The following is a 16,359-nucleotide window of genomic DNA, read 5'->3' as shown; positions in this document are numbered from 1 at the left end:
GTAATGCCTAAATGATTGCAGAGTGACAGAGAGTGTACTCCCTTGCCTTAATCAATTGATGCCTGGTGGTAAGGAACAAAATCATCTAGGTACGGAAACACCTGGAATCCTTTACGCCTCAGGTGAGCCGTGACCACTGCCATCCATTTGAACACTTTGGGGGCTGTAGTGAGACCAAAGGGTAGGGCTTGAAACTGATCATGATTGGCTCCCAGCCGGAAACGCAGGTGATCTCTGGATGACCTGGCCAATTTTGTGTTGTAGTACGCATCCTTGAGATCTATCGAGCCAATCCAATTGCCTTTGCCCAAGCTGGGAAGTAGAGACTGGAGCGAGATCATCCAGAACTTCTCTTCCTTTACATATTGGTGTTGTCTGCACAGGTCCAAAATGGGTGTCCAGTCCCCTGTTTTCTTTGGAACCAGAAAGAACCTTGAGTAAGTTCCGGATCCTGTTTGGTCTGCTGGGACTGGCTGGATGACTCTTTCTTGCAACTTTTGGACCTCTATAGTTGCTTGTTCCCTGTGACCGAGTGGAACATCTGGGATTTTCCTTATGGACGGGGGGGGGGGGGGGTGAATGGTATGAAGTACCCTCTGAAAATGATACTTTGTACCCAGCTCTCTTTTGTTATTTCTTGCCAGGCATCTGGATACAAAGATAAGCGACCCCCGACTGCCTTCAGAGCAGGACAGTTAGGCCTCCTTCCAGGAGCGCTGGTAGGGTTGACCAGAGAAGTGATCTATGTCACCCTGATGTTGCGGACCCCCTCTATCGCGAAGAGTGGTGTCTTCCACTATTACCCCCTCCTCTGCCCCTGGGGGGGGGGTTCACTACGCGTGTCCTAAAAGGCTCCTTAGGCTTTCCGAAACCACATTTTATCTCCACTTTGGCCTTTGGGATAAGGTCGGGTAGGGGTGGAAAAACAGACCCCGACGGCAGGCAGAGTCTTTCCTTCCTGTTCACATCTTGTAAGAGTTTCCTTCACTTTAGGCCCAAAAAGGGATGAGCCAAAGGGGGTGTTTACGAAGGATGACAAACGGCTTCGCAAAGGAACACAAGCGCATCCAGGAATGTCTTCTAAGAGTGATCCCTGTACCTGCTGCCCTACTCATTCCATCAGCTGCATAGGATATGAGATGCATGGATGAGCCGACAACAGAATTTAGGGTAGCAAGCTGGGCAGCAACTTTGTCAGAGGCCCCTGCAGCTACTGTACCCTGAAGAGCATCTCCCAACTCCCTAAGAGAGATCTCTTTGCAACCTAGTGAAATGGGTTAAGTTCACATCTTGTAAGAGTTTCCTTCACTTTAGGCCCAAAAAGGGATGAGCCAAAGGGGGTGTTTACGAAGGATGACAAACGGCTTCGCAAAGGAACACAAGCGCATCCAGGAATGTCTTCTAAGAGTGATCCCTGTACCTGCTGCCCTACTCATTCCATCAGCTGCATAGGATATGAGATGCATGGATGAGCCGACAACAGAATTTAGGGTAGCAAGCTGGGCAGCAACTTTGTCAGAGGCCCCTGCAGCTACTGTACCCTGAAGAGCATCTCCCAACTCCCTAAGAGAGATCTCTTTGCAACCTAGTGAAATGGGTTAAGTAGTTCAATGAGCAGAGAGCAAAAAAAGTCGCTGAACTGAACATGCGTTTCCCATATCTATCCATGATCCTAGACTCTCTATTAGGAGGATGGATAGACGAGGAAGTCTCAGGACATTTCCTTTTTGGTGGCCCACAACACCACCATGGCATCAACAGGGACTCCTTTGGATAAAAAGGTTTTATCTGGTGGGGCTGATATAAACTTGTTAGGCATCCTAGGAACAGACTCCATGGACTCCAGTGACTCCCATGCCCTCTGAGAGACCAACTGCATGAGCTCATCGAAGGACGGAGACACCCAAAAGGTTGAGGGTTGAGACCTGAAAGCCTTCAGGAGAACTGACTCATCCTCAGTAGGGCTTTTGGACTGCCAATTACCCCTCTGCCTAAGGATCTCAAGTATTTCAGTAAAAGAGATATCCTCAAAGAGGGACCGCGGGGACCCTTCTGATTCATCCAAGTCAGTGTCAGATGTTAAAGACTCCTGTGGGGAGTCCAAGTGTCTCCTACTGCACAATCTCTTCCTGGGAACCTCCTCAGTGGGAGCCTCTGGGGAGGTCTCGGAAGAGCAGGGGGCACCCTGTGGGGCTACCTGAGGCTCAGAGTCTCTACGCTTAGCCTGGACGATGGAAGCAGAAGCAGACACAGGTGCTTTAGGGGATGAGGAAGCAAGGCCTGAAGTAGAGGATGTCTTGGGGGACAAGGCTCTCCTCATGGCCTCAAATGCACCACAGCTCCTATGGGAAGGAACCAACGGATCCAAGGGAACCGTCAAACCCTCCCTCACCGAGGCTGTGGGCTCAGAGCTGGAGGTAGGAGCCAAGCTCATCCGAGCCGAAGCCCAGAGAGGAAGAGTCGGCACGGACAAGTTAGTCTGACTATCCTCCCCGGATCCGACTGCAGACAGTGTCGGCTCCTAGATTCCCCCGGTCAGCGCAGAGGACGTCAGAGTGGATGGAGCTGGCAGACAACCCAAATGTAATGACTGCAACAGTGAATACACTCGAACATCTACATTTATGGCAAGTGTACACAACTGTACTATGCCTTGCCAGTGGTCTCACAGTCCTATGGTAGCCAAGATTCTGATCAGGTTTTGGGGAAGCCCCACTGTAATCTGTTTACATCCCCAACCTACTGTACCAGATGGAGTGACTTCTTTTTCCCATGATATCACAGGGATGCACGTGTGCAGAAGTGACCCAGGATCTCCTTTATGCTTTCCTCTTGTATCCCTATTCTAAAAAAAATTGTGGAGAAAGCTGTAGTGAACAAGACCAAAACCATTCTCGTAGTTCCATTTTGGTCCTGCGAGTCTACTTCCCTTCACTGCGGTTTCCTCTGGAGAGACCTCTTTGATACCGTCCCACGTCTTGTTTCTCTCAACCATCAAAAAGGTCTCATCTGGACCCCTTCCCCTTCAGAGTGACAGCACTGTTTTGACTAAGGACCACAGATAACTGGTTAGGGTGGTTCATATCCTTTCTTTAGCCCAGAAGCTGGATATGACAAAGATGTACAAGTAAAACTGGATTCTTTTTTTTTTTTTCCTCTAGGCTGCAGACTTATTTTCTGGACTTCTTTTGCTGCTATAGTCCCTAAATTTTAGAGTACCTGATTTTATTTTTTTAACTTAGATCTGTGTTTAGCTTTGGTTAAAGCACATTTAGCTGATACATTCATTGCAAACAAATGTTTCATCCCTTACATCTCTTAAAATTTTAAAAAGCCTGTCTTTTTCATTCTACATTAAAATCTCCACCACCCAGTGGGTCATTTATTTTGTACTAGACTGTCTGTCCAAGCCTCCTATTGAAGCAGTGGATTCTGCAGTATTGAGATTTGTTTCTGGGTAAGCACATTTTCTGGTTGCTCTTACATCTGCTAGAAGGATTTTAGAATTACAGACATTGTCAATTCATCCTATTCATTGCAAACAAATGTTTCATCCCTTACATCTCTTAAAATTTTAAAAAGCCTGCCTTTTTCATTCTACATTAAAATCTCCACCACCCAGTGGGTCATTTATTTTGTACTAGACTGTCTGTCCAAGCCTCCTATTGAAGCAGTGGATTCTGCAGTATTGAGATTTGTTTCTGGGTAAGCACATTTTCTGGTTGCTCTTACATCTGCTAGAAGGATTTTAGAATTACAGACATTGTCAATTCATCCTGCTTATGTGGTCTTTTTATAAAGATAGTGTGTTCCTGTGAATGAACCTGTCCTTTTTATGCCTACGACTGCAACAGAAAATAACTGCATTAGACTGCCTAAATGTGTTAATTTGTTACTAAAATGTGTGTGTTTAAGTTGCAGTGCATGGAACCACATGGACAATTCATTTCCTGTGTTGACAGGATGAGAAGAGTCATTTGCTTGTGTCCTCATCAAGAAATTTGAGCTCTAAAGTTTCTAAATAAACCTTTTCTAAATGGTATAAAGATTGCATTTAATTCTGATAGAGTAAACATAACAAGGCATTAGCTTAGAACCCAGGGAACATTCAGTAAAACCTATAGCTACTTCACAGTTCTTTTTCAGGAATACATCACTGGATAATAGCTGTACTGCATCTGTGTTGATATTGCTGAAAAAACATTTGTGAGATGCTGTGAGCTGGATTTGATCTCTATTTCTAGGATGGCCTTTGACACTTCTGTAGGACAGTGGACTCTTTCATGAGGATCCACCCAAGAGAATAGCTTGAGACTCATTTCTATACACGACGACTATGGAACCACCAATACTGTTTTGTCATTATGATAATTATGTAACCTTTATCTGTTGCACATTTGAGCAGTATCAGTGTGTGATTCAGGAAAAGGATCAGTTAACTGAGGTACATGGTGTCAGGGCGGAGGCACATTAATACTGTAGTAATGCTGATGTGTTAAGCAAATGCAGTAATAAATACTTAACTGCAAATTCAGAACCAATTCTCAAAGTTCTAGATGATGTGCTTCAGAACTTAGATGACATTTTGCATAAATATTCTCTGTTTAAATGTGTGGGTTTCTAATTGTTTGAAGGGAATTTTTTTTACCCACACAAAAAGTTGGTATACTTGATTATTTAGTATTAGTAATCCCTTCCTCAAAACTAATGGGTTCATAGGTAGGTACTAGGCTATCGGCCCAAGGGCCTATGTAAGCCTAGCCAACAAGGTTCCCTGGCTTACGCTACCCAAGAAAGTTATTTTCCTGTGCCACTGTTGAGGAGACACACAGAAGTGATCCCCGGGGTGTACTTCCTATTTCCCATCCACTCATCAAGATTTTTCTTGAAGAGTGCTAATGAAGAACTTTGCTTGACATAGATGGGGAGCCTGTTCCAGAGTATGGGAAGTCTCTGGGACAGGAATCTATCCCTCCAGCATGTCTTGTTTATTGTGGTGACAAGGTTTAGGTCCCTAGAGCGTGTAGCTCGGAGGGATTGGGATTTCTTTAGGTGTAGCATGGTGGCTTATAGTATGTGATGTACAAAGCTTTCAAATAAAATTCTTCATCAGTGTCACCAAGTCTTTATGGGGCCAACAACAAAAAATTAAGAATATGCTGTGGTAAAAATATGCAGTGGGAAAAGAAACGACCTGCAAGTCACGACGTCACACAAGCATACATTATAGAAGTTACAAATCAAAATGAAACCAAATATGAAGAAAAATGCATAGCCTGGATCTATTTTCATGATATGCACACTGCTGAGATTTGGTAATTGGGTCCGTCAGCCCAAAAGTCATGGAAAATGGTAGAGCTTAGAAAGGCCTCTGGTAACTGGGTCCTTCAGCCCAAATGTCACGGAAAAGGTAGAGATTAGAAAGGCCTGTAACACAGGTCTGTTAGCCAGGTGAAGTAAACAGCTTTTGGCATTTGCCTTATAGTGATGACCACAGAACCATACCATCAGCTTAGGCATATTATGACTCTGTCACTTCAGTACAATGAAATTTACTGTACCAGCCTTTCACTGCTTCTAGTGTAATCTCCACCAGCTAGTTAATTACTCTTTAAATCATACCCAAGCACCTCAAAACTGTTTGTTTGCTTTAACTAACTTTCCAGGAGCACTACTTGAAACAGCAATCAGTATTTCTTGCACTCTGCCAAATCTGTTACAAAAGATTCAATTTGCACATAAGACTTCAAAGGTATCCATGCAAACTTTCACATTTTTATTTAGATTCAATGCCTTAGACAGTACACTGCATTCTGTCTCTGTATCAAGCCAAATTACAACACTCATACCTTTGCTCATCAGCTTTTTTTTTCTGATTAGCAACTGGCATAAGCACTGCTAACTGCTGGAACTGCACTTACATTACTCATTAATGATGCTGTGTACAGGATGCACTACTCACTATATGCAATTCAAGTGTGCCCACAGGCATTTCCATTCTGTTCTGCTCATTTACTTCCACTACACTAACATCTTGCTACAACAATTTCATCTTTTATAAACTTCAGCTAACTGATTATAATCTCCAAAAGGCACACAGACTATGAATGTTCTAAACGTGCATTTCTAGATCTGTAGCTGCAATGCTTGCACTAGTTGTACTTTTTGTTTACCCATTTACCAGGTGCCATCACGAATGCCATGTGATTGTCAGCATTTTCATTTTAGTTTCAATATTTTTGGTACTTCTCGTCTCTCTCTATCTCTCTAGCTGATGGAATTTATTTTAAACAATTTCACCTCTTGAATGTTTAAAGGTTCACTCACTCTGCATTAATCACATACTTCCTCCAGGGTCAAGTCATCTTCCTTTAACAATCTGCCTCTGACCGGACCACTTAAAATTCCACACACAATTCAGTAATTTAATAAAACAGACAATCAAGCTCAGAGTCTTGCAACTGGTCCTATATGCCCATCACATATGCATCACCTTACTCCAAAAGCCCTCACTTTCTAGTGAAAAACACAAGCCTTACAAATCGTGCACTCTTCTTTGCTATCGTTATGAATGACATTTACTTTTAGGTTCATAGGTAGATACAAGGCTATCGGTCCAAGGGCCTACGTAAGCCTAGCCAACAAGGTTCCCTGGCTTATGCCACCCAAGAAAGTTATTTTCCTGTGCCACTGTCGAGCAGAGACACAGAAGTGAACCCCGGGGTGTATTTCCTATTTCCCATCCACTCATCAAGATTTTTCTTGAAGAGCGTGAATGGGGCGTGCCTTCGTTGAAGGTTGTGCGTCAGGGCTGGTAACCCGCTATGTAAAAATCCACTACCAATCATTAGTGGACCGGAGTTCTGCTGTGGCGACCCCTAACCGGGAAAAGCCGAAAGACACAAACAAAGTGCTAATGAGGAACTTTGCTTGACATAGGTGGGTAGCATGTTCCAGAGTATGGGAAGTCTCTGGGACAGGAATCTAGGTCCCTAGAGCGTGTAGCTCGGAGGGATTGGGATTTCTTTAGGTGTAGCATGTCCAACAGCTCTGGGTTTGAGGTTTGACACAGCTTTATATGCTAGGCAGAGATCACCTCAGAGTAGGCGATATGCTATGGAGTAAAGCTGGAGTTTTTTGAGGCGGTCAGTGTAGGGCATTTGTTTGAGGCCAGTAATCCTCTTTGTGAGGTACTTCTGTGGCCTTTCCAGCTGCTGATGTCTTGTGAGGTACATTCCAAAAGGGGTGTTGTACTCTATAATGGGTCTAATGAGTGTCGAGTAGAGGGGAACAATGACCTCTTTTTTCCTGGATGAGAACCCTTTTATGATGAGGTGTGTCACGTAGAAGGACTTCTTTGATAGTCACATTGCCACAGTAGTCAGGGAGAGACTACTGTCCTCCTGGGTCCCAAGGTTTGTTATCACAAATTCAGTGTTAAGTAGATTGCTGCCTATGTGGTAGTTCATGGGTACAGAGTTTTTACCAAAGGGGATGACACTGCACTTTTTGGCACTGCGCTTGAGGTCATGGCTCTGACACCAGGCATCTGTCTCAGCGAGGCCCTTATGTAGGATGACCACATCATTTGGGTACTTGACTACGGCTCCTAGTTTGCAGTCATCTGCGAACTTCGTTAGCCAGAGGCCTTCTGTGTTAGCCTGTACTTCAGAGAAGTATATACCAAACAGGAGAGGTCCCGGGACGGAACCCTGTGGTACTCCACTTGTTACTGCTTTGAGGCCAGATTTGGAGTCTGCAACTTTTACAGTGTGGGTTCTGTCAGTGAGCCAATTAGATGCAGTATAAAACACTGAAACAAACCCTCCAAGTTCTAAAAGTTTTTATATAGCTTCAAAGCTGTTAATGGTTGTAATGAGTCAAAACATCAAATAAATGCTGCTAAAAACATTTGAGGCTCAGTGGAATTTGAAAATATAATAAACATTTTTTTACAAAAAATTTAAGACTGCATTACTTGAAAACAAAATCACACATTAAAATATGAAAAGTGATATTTAGATGCAGTTTTCCACCACGAACTTGAGAAACCCAAAGTTGATCTTCTACTGTCTATGTACATGACACAATAGAAGCTTAAATGGAGAACCCACCAAATGGCAGAAACATTTGAAGACCAATTCTAGTATCAAATACAAGTAAAATTCTGACAACATAGTATATACGGACATAATACTATACACTGCCAAGTACAAACCTTAACACCATGAATGAAGTTTTACTTTAGACGGACTCAAAATGCAGGGTCACATATCCCACACCAATCCCAAAGGCATTAATATCTATCCACTTTTTCTAATAAACCACATAATTCCATAAAAATTGTAACTTGAAAATTTGTACAAATGTGGATTAACATAAAAAAGAAGAAAACTCATATGAATATGCATCTAGACTTAGGGCAGTGAGGTTTTAAAGAAATGGAGGCTGATACATAAATAGCTTCATTAACACAAATCTGTGAGAAAAAAATGTAGATAAAAAGAAGGGGCAAGCTGCAACTAATCTGTAATGAGAGAACAATTGCTGGTTAAGTGAATTTTGGAGCAGGGCAAGCAACCTTGAAACCAGCCTGTCAGGAGGCGAAGGTAACCACACACACCACAAATCCAGTCTCACATAGACCTATCGCATCAGCAAACCAAACACAAACTCACAAAAACATACTCGGAGGCTCTAAATAAAAATCTGCCTAAGCAGCAGAGACATCCAAAGCAGACACCCAAGCAACACCTACCACGAAACAATATCCACGTAGCACATAGCTCACAAAGTCAGTGTGCCACACAGTCACAGCCCTTAAGGCTAAACAACACACCTAATACACTTGTAATAGGTGACTCAATTGTCAGACACACTGACGTCCCACTCACCAGGCTGAACAAGGAGAAAGTCACTGTAAGCTGCCTGTCGGCTCCCAGGATCCACCACATAACACAAGCACTCGGGTCACTCCAAAGCAAGTACAAGTATGACTCCGTCATTGTCCATGCTGGTGTGAATGACCTGAGACGTACCTCCCTGGACTACATGAAAAAAGACGTACAGGAGCTCTTTGATCATGTAGCCCAGGCCGGTATGACCCTGCCCTTGAGTAGCATCTTACCCTCACCAAAAATGATGCCACAGTATAAAGACAAAATGATCAATTTTAACAATTGGCTAAAGTATTGGTGTCATTCAAAGGGGATCCAGTGTCTGTCAGCCTGGGATGACATGCTCGACAAGCCACGTTGCTTCGCTAGGGACGGCTTACACCTGTCACCCCTGGGTTTTCGAATACTGGCTAAGGCTCTTGCCTACCCCACAGTGCCTTTTTTAGGCAAGGCTCAAAAGACAAACCCACCCCCATAGACAACACAAAGAAAAAAAACTAAGGGTAATGCTGCTCAACGCCAGAAGTCTAAACCTCAAGATGCACGCACTCGAGACTCTCCTCAGTATGGAGAATATAGATACCTGTGCAGTAACAGAAACCTGGTTTAAGGCTCCCGAGAGCACCCCAGCACTACCAGGCTATACTTCATACCATGCTTTCCGGCCCCAAAACTCGGACCGAACCACAAAAGGAGGGGGAGTATCCATATTTATCAAAGATACCCACACCTCCAGGCGAGTGGCACTGCACGAAGCTTCGGAGACCATCCATGTGCAACTAACAGTGGGCAAAACTGCCTTTCAGTTTGTAGCCTGCTACAGACCACCCTCCCAAACACAGGAACCTCACTTGGCTTTCCTGAGAACACTGGAGAATATGAAGGTCTCTCCAAACACTATTATATTGGGTGACTTCAACTACCCAAACATCGATTGGGAAAACTAATCAAGCCCAAACACCCTTGCCCAACGGTTCCTAGAATTTATAAACTCAAATGCTATGGAACAACTGGTCACCACTCCCACAAGAGGGGAAAACATACTGGATCTGGTCTTCACCAACATGGGGTCTCTATGTTCCACACCAGAGGTATACCCCTCATTGGTAAGATCAGACCATAAACAAATCTCACTGGACATCCATATTCCGTCCCCACCCCTAGCCAAGGAAACCACGGTGAAGAACTTCTCAAAAGCAAACTTCACACTTCTCAAAACTGAAGTGGAATCCTTCAAAGCCCCTGGGCCAATGGACAATACGGCCCAAAATGCAGAATCCTTTACAAAAGCATTCTATGGACACCTACAGGAATGCATGGAGCATGCTATCCCAAATAAAACCAAGACTCACTCCTCCAAAGGCAGGAGACCTGTCTGGTGGACCCCGGCCATAAATAAGCTATACAACAGAAGGAGAATGCTACTACATGACAGAGCAAAATCCCAAAAAGGGAAGGCGTCACTGATCAGTACTAGCAAGAAACTACGATCCCTCATAAAATCTTCTAAGGCCAGCTTTGAAAGAAAAATTGCACAAGACACTAAAGATAATCACAAGGCCTTCTTTAGTTATGTCAGAAACCTGGGAGGCAACTCCAAGATATGCTCCGAGTTGGTGCAAAATGACAAAAAATTCACTGAACCCACAGACATTGTCAACATCCTGGCAGAAAGGTTCAGTGCAAACTTCTCCCCCCCTTCCCCCCCAAAAGAGCAAATGTCTATCCTAACAGAGTGTAGCCTTCCTGAGATCACCGATGCACAGGTGAGAGCTGCCCTCTCCAAAGCTAAAAACACAGCATCAATGGGACCAGACGGTGTCCCGGGCTGCGTCTTACACAAGCTCCATGAAGAACTAAACCCTCATATAAAATCACTGTTCAATCTCAGCCTTACTACAGTACATGTTCCCAAGGAATGGCGTACAGCAACAGTGGTCCCACTCCACAAAGGTGGTGCCGCAACAGACCCCGGAAACTATTGCCCTATAAGCCTGACTAGCCTGGTCTGCAAAGCTATGGAACGTATCATCATGGAAGTCATAAACAAAGACATTGGGAACCTCCAGACACTGAATCCTACCCAATTCGGCTTCGTTAAGGGCAGATCTTGCCTCTTGAACCTGGTCGACTTCTTTGAAACAGTTACCAAAGCCATAGATGAAGGGAAGGTAGTCCACACAGCCTACCTGGACCTCGCAAAGGCCTTTGACACAATACCCCACTCTGGCATCATAAATAAGCTCACCAGCTTAAATATCAACCCCTATGTCACAAATGGGTTGCAAACTGGCTCAGGGATAGAACCCACATGGTCAGAATAGCAGGTGCCATGTCAGACTCTAAACCAGTTACAAGTGGTGCCCCACAAGGCTCAGTCCTGGGACCTCTCTTGTTCGGTATATATTTCTCAGAGGTACAGGCTAACACGGGTGGACTATGGCTGACCAAGTTCGAAGATGACTGCAAACTGGGTGCTATAAATCGACTCTCCGACTGATACAAGCATCCTCCAAAAGGGTCTCACAGAGACAGATAACTGGTGCCAGAGCCATGGCCTAAGGCTAAATGCCAAAACGTGCATAGTCATCCCCTTTGGAAAAAACAAAGTGCCCACAAATTACCACATAGGTGGTAATTCATTAAGTACGGAAGAAGTAATTAGGGACTTGGGGACCCAAGTAGATAGCAATCTCTCCTCACGTTGCCAAAGTGGTTAGAAAGACCTTCTATATAGCCCACCTTATCATGAAAGTGTTCACATCTAGATCAAGAGAGGTCATTGTGCCCCTCTACTCATCACTTATCAGGCCCATAATTGAGTACAATGCCCTGTTTGGGATGTACCTTACCAGACACCTTCAGCAACTGGAAAGACCCCAAAAGTATCTCACCAAGAGGATCAAGGGGCTCAAACAGAAGCCCTATGCAGTTCGGCTAAAGAAACTCCAGCTCTACTCAGTTGCGTACCGCCTACTCAGAGGCGATCTGTGTCTGACATATAAAGCGATGCCCAACCCAGAATTAATGGACATGCTTCACCTCAGGAAATCTAAATCCCTTAGAGCTACATGCTCCAGGGACCTGAACCTCAGCACAGAAATAAATAGGACATGCTGGAGAGACAGATTCATATCCCAGAGGCTTCCCTCACTCTGGAAAAAAAATCCCAATCTATGTCAGGCAGATCCCCTCACTGACCCTCTTCAAGAGAAATCTTGACGAATGGATGGGAGATCGTAAGTTTACCCCTGGGATCTCTTCTGTGTCGCTGCTTGACAGAGGTACAGTAAACAAACCTTAAAAGGGCTACCTTCTGTGACCTACTATACAAAGGCACAGTCAACTAATCTAAAAGGGTGGTGAAAGCCAAACATACCCTGGCTAGGCTTATAAATGCCCTAGGGCAGATAGCCTAGTATCAACCTATGAACCAGTATCAACCTATGAACCAGTAATGAAGCTTCATACAGTCAACATAGTACCTTGAAATGAAATGCAAAGAAGCAACATGAGAGACTGCAACAATATTAACTTCTGTAGCATAATGCTGATTCTGTAAAACACGTTACAGTCACAGTGGCACTGGGAATGCAACAAGTTGAGTGAAATTTGGCACATGTTTTAGGATGACGAACATTAATGGAACTCATGCAAGAAAAATCTGACCAGAATCTGCTCAACTTGTTTCATGCATATAAAGCCCTGTGGGACAGAATCAGTATAATGCTGCCAACTTAAACAGTGCCAGAAAATTACTTTTGTACATGGGAGTTATTTAGGGTTTTTTCTCTATTAATAGATTCAGTACCCATCTTATTTACCCTCACGCGTCTCTAGTGGTTGAATCCAATGAGCAATGTACAGTAATTAATGTCTCCAGTCCACAGGATCCTGTCCTAGAAGTCTGTCTTGTCCCTATCACACACCATAAGAAACTATACCACAAGGAGTAAAAGCAACTGCCTTTAATATAAAAAAAAATCATGCTTTCTTCTCAACCACCTTATAATCAAAGGACTAAAAGTGCCAAATTAACAATCTTTAGTGGTGGGCATCAAAAATGACATGCAGACCAATTAACCTTCTTTTAGTTTCGAAGTCACTTTATAAATTTCATTCCAGTTTCTGCTTTCACTCTAACAAGAGGTTACTGAAAGCTGACAGTAAGAGCTGCTGTTCTGTTTGTTTTTCATTTTAACCACACACGTGTTCGTTACTATCAGGATATTACGCAAGAATGATGGACAGTCAAATACTCCAAATTACACTAACTATGGATTTTGTGACAAATTAAAATACTTCTATATAACTACTGCAATAACACCGCACAAGACCGTTACTATCTTATTTTGAGATCAGGTTTGCCAATAGGTTACATGAATATGTCAACCAAGTAGGTGAAAACTCTAAATCAAAGAGGAAGCCAAGAAAAACAACACGCACAAGTATTTACATTGTTGACGGCTATTTCTGTACCAGAATCTTTGTTTATAACTACAAAAAACATGCATATCAAAAAGAAAATCATGAGGCTTTTAGCGCAGACCTTCCGAAAACATGGATAACATTCATTTATTTACACAAAACATGCTGACTAACCTAAACCTCTAACTAGTCCTTTTAAAGTCAGAAAGTGCACACATGCAAATGTATTTTATATAAGCAGTCACATAAGAACTTTTCTATTCAGACATACAAATACGCGCGTGTATATACAGAAATACACAGATATTCCCCTTGTAGAAGTATAAATGCTGCAACTACTCCAAATACTACGTAATTACACAATTATATCGTGACGTCATATTACAGAGCAAAAGAATGTGTGCAGCAAGTACGTCTAAAACATACACGTCACACACACACTGCCGCTATGACATGCGGCAAATATTATTCAAAAATGCTGCAATAAAATAAACATCTTCCGCATCCAAATGGTGAGCTGATCCTGTCTGACACTGACAGATCTCATAATCGGAGATAAAAGACTAATTCTCTGCTGCAGCAGCAGGGTCAAACAAGGATTGCAAAAGAAAGAGGCAACATTCTTTGCATCAAACTAACTTCCATACTGTGCCACCTTTATGCTTCTTACTACTTACCCGTAATCTACTCAGCGACTTCTTCTAACTAGCTCCCTCTTTAATTCTCCACAAGCACGCACCCCCTACATTCTAGGATTTGAAATTACTCACTAAGCAAACTGAAGGAGTCACTGTTTGCCAACAAAATAATCCGTGCAGCCAATTACAAGCATAATTCCCAGTATCTTCCAGCATTAGTTTTGACAGCTGATTCCTCTGCTGCCAAGTACAAAACACTCCACTTCCCAAAAACAAACAGGAATACAAAAGTCGCTATATAAATTCTTGCAGCGAAAGCCACACTTTTATAATGAAAGAATAAACTACAAACTGATGAATTCATCTGTAAAGTGGGAATGTTATGCACCTCTTGACAAAAAATACTTGGGATGCTTGTCAATTTGCAACAACCACACAAATGAATAATGCATAAAAGCCACAAACCTTAGCTCCCACCAGTTGTGCGGTTGTGAACACACAGAGTTGCTGCAGCTGCCTGCAGATATTAGCTAAACAGACGCCATTTTGTTACACTGTTGTAGTTTACATGAATCCGACATGACACTGATTATAGCCCAATGGAGTCTCATTAACTCTTACCTACATACAAAGCTCTCCGTCTTGATCATTGGCTGACAATGACAAGATCAAGTTGCTTAATGGATGCAACACCTGTCTTTCAACGTGGCAGAGGTCCCGCCTATCTCGAAATACGGAGGCAAGATTGGAGAAAATGTTGTCAATCACCTTTACAAAACCACGCCTTTCTAGAAGGTCTAGTGGATTGAAAATGAGCTCACGGGCTTTTGTTGATTGGAGAGCAGTACAATCTTTCACTTTACCTTACTTCGCGGCTTCAGAAAAATGATTGGATTTCAAGTAGGATAAAGTAACAAAGTAATGCTGCTGCTGACTGGCCAATGTACAAGTCAATTAATGCAGAATACCACCAATTACTTGCTTCAAAACAGAAGAGAGTGAAAATAGCCGCAGCATGGAATTTGGAAATCAAAAACCTTGTAATTCTATGGGATACCTTTACTAAAGACGGTGGCAGGCGCCCCTGCGAATGATTTTATCAACGTGACTGCTAAAGTTCCTACGAGAATTGAGATGCTCCGTAATTTACGCTACGGTTAAGTAGCTTATGCAGTTTAACACTGGAGCGCGAGTCACGCTTTGCTAGTCTGAACCGAAAAAAACGACAGGGACAATGCATCCGACATTAAACCATTTTGTAACAACGAGTACGGAGGGAGATTACTGTTAAAAATAATCTATGACAATATGGTTCTAAAGTACAAAAGACTGGAATACAATTGTTACTCACCCTGTAAACCACTCACATGAAAAATCCAAACCCGATTCCTTAATGCCCTGTTACTGGGAGCACTCGTTTGTTTACATGGCATAAAGCGCACATTATTTTTATTCCCTATTAAATGCGGCGGGAATAAGAGCAATTCGTCTTATAATTAAACCAGTGCTCCAGATCGTCAAATTCACGATAATCTTCAATTATTCTCCTTCAGTACATTCCCTCTTTAAAGCTGTATATAGGCAGTTTGAGATCCCGTGTTGTTTGTTAGAATGTCTGTCGTTGACAGATGTCCACACCACCAGAAAAAAATAAATATGTGGTGATGCTCACGCGCAGCAAGTGGTAGTACAAACATCAAATGCAAACAGGAGAAAAATATTCGCCTTGGTTATATTAGTTACCTTTTCACTGCCACAGAATTTCCGTCGGCATGTCCGACCTTTCTGTAATGACTGGGGATTCGAATTTTCTCTTTTAATTTAGAGTAATGTTAAGCATTTACCACAAGTGATTCCTTTTGATAGTGTTAGATAAAAGCACACGGCTGCTCGCGCTGTAAACGGAGGACCTGATGGTGACTAATTGAAAGGTTAATATATTGAGGCTGTAACAGACTAGTACCCTCCCCCTTCTCCCCACACTTTTAAATGTACAACAGGAGACAAAACACATCCATGTAAATCTTGAATTGCCCGTGATTCTCACTCCCATCAGTATGGTACTGACGATGTATCATTTCGTGCTTTGTTGTCTTTAAATCTCCAACTCTCTTCTCTCCTTCCAGTTTTACTACGATTAGGAAAAAACAAATGGACCATAATCGTCTGTTATGTTATAGTGATTCGCTACTTTAATGAGATGAAGTATTTTCTTTAGCAAATTTTTCAAAAGTTAATTACAAAATTTTGTTTGATATTTAGTTTTTTATGAGAAAAATATGCATTTAAGAGAGAGGAGTCTGTTTTGTTATTGACCCCACACACACAATTTTTTTTTTTCAAAACTCGTGGTCATCTGCTTACTTTGTAGGCCTGTAGCAGGTTCAGCAACAAGT

General features: G+C 42.8%; 1 protein-coding gene across 5 annotated transcripts in view; it reads right to left on the bottom strand.

Moving 5' to 3' along the window:
* Window positions 1-16,011, bottom strand: part of KAT6B (lysine acetyltransferase 6B) — a 2,279,653-nt gene extending 2,263,642 nt beyond the window's left edge. The window contains exon 1 of one of the 5 annotated variants that reach the window (XM_044056739.1): window positions 15,707-16,011. The gene's annotated coding sequence lies outside the window, so the exon portion shown is untranslated. The other 4 variants (XM_044056740.1, XM_044056738.1, XM_044056741.1 and 1 more) reach the window with 4 other exon arrangements.
* Window positions 16,012-16,359: the final 348 nt, after the last annotated feature.

The sequence above is a fragment of the Protopterus annectens genome, chromosome 14.part0 (genome assembly GCF_019279795.1).
Source record: "Protopterus annectens isolate FY-2018-M chromosome 14.part0, PAN1.0, whole genome shotgun sequence".
Lineage (NCBI taxonomy): Eukaryota > Metazoa > Chordata > Ceratodontiformes > Protopteridae > Protopterus > Protopterus annectens.
Note: the sequence above shows the minus strand (reverse complement) of the source record. Positions and strands in the feature narration are given on the sequence as shown.